Raw genomic sequence first — 837 nt, forward strand, 5'->3', positions numbered from 1 at the left:
CCACTGGGCCAGCTCACCCTTGGCCTGAGGAAAGCCTGGCTGACTGAGCAGCTGGGAGCAGCGGTGCTGGGTGAGGGCGGCCGGCGGGTCCTCTGGAGGCCACGGTGTCTGCACGTGGGGTGCAGGGGTGCAGCCCAGGCCCCCGGCCCCTCCTGGGCGGCCCTCCAGCCCACCAGCTCCGTCCTGGCTCCCCTGCAGGGGGCAGGGTTAGGGGCAGCCAGTGGCCCGGAAGGGGCAGAGGGCTCAGTTCCTATGGACAGAAACCCTGAGAGGAAGGACCGATCCTCCCACTGATACCGAATTTTTGGACTGGAACCCGGATCCTTTGTCCGCTGGAATCCAAGAATTAATCCACGGACGGAAAGTGGTCTAGCAAAGATGAAGATTTATTGAGAGACTCCCACGTAAGGAGGGGTAAGGGTGCCATAGAATGAACTTCCAAGTAGAGAGGGGGGAACGGGTCCCATGGAGTTCCTTTTCTCTGTCGTTTATATAGGCTGCAGTTCCTCTGTCCTCATATCCCCTCTGATCTGTCGATATTCCCCTTGAATTGGTTACTATAGTGATTCCTAAGGCCCTCCTCCTTCTAGTCCTTCCATTCCTCTGCGCTTTCTTCTTTTCCATCTGAATGAAGGGCTTTCTTCCTTCTCTTTATTTTGTAAATATAGACCTTTCCTGGCCACTTCCAGTGTCCTTGTCTTATGTAAATGCAACTGTTGCTGCTTCCTTGTCTTCTGGAGATGTCACTGCACCTGCTTCCTGGGGTTATGGAAGTGTGCCTTCTCCCAGGCTGCAGCCCCGCGCTTTTCCATGGACCCCAATTCTAAGAAATTCCTG

This window comes from Myotis lucifugus, unplaced genomic scaffold (assembly GCF_000147115.1).
Source record: "Myotis lucifugus unplaced genomic scaffold, Myoluc2.0 scaffold_1841, whole genome shotgun sequence".
Classification (NCBI taxonomy): Eukaryota; Metazoa; Chordata; class Mammalia; order Chiroptera; family Vespertilionidae; genus Myotis; species Myotis lucifugus.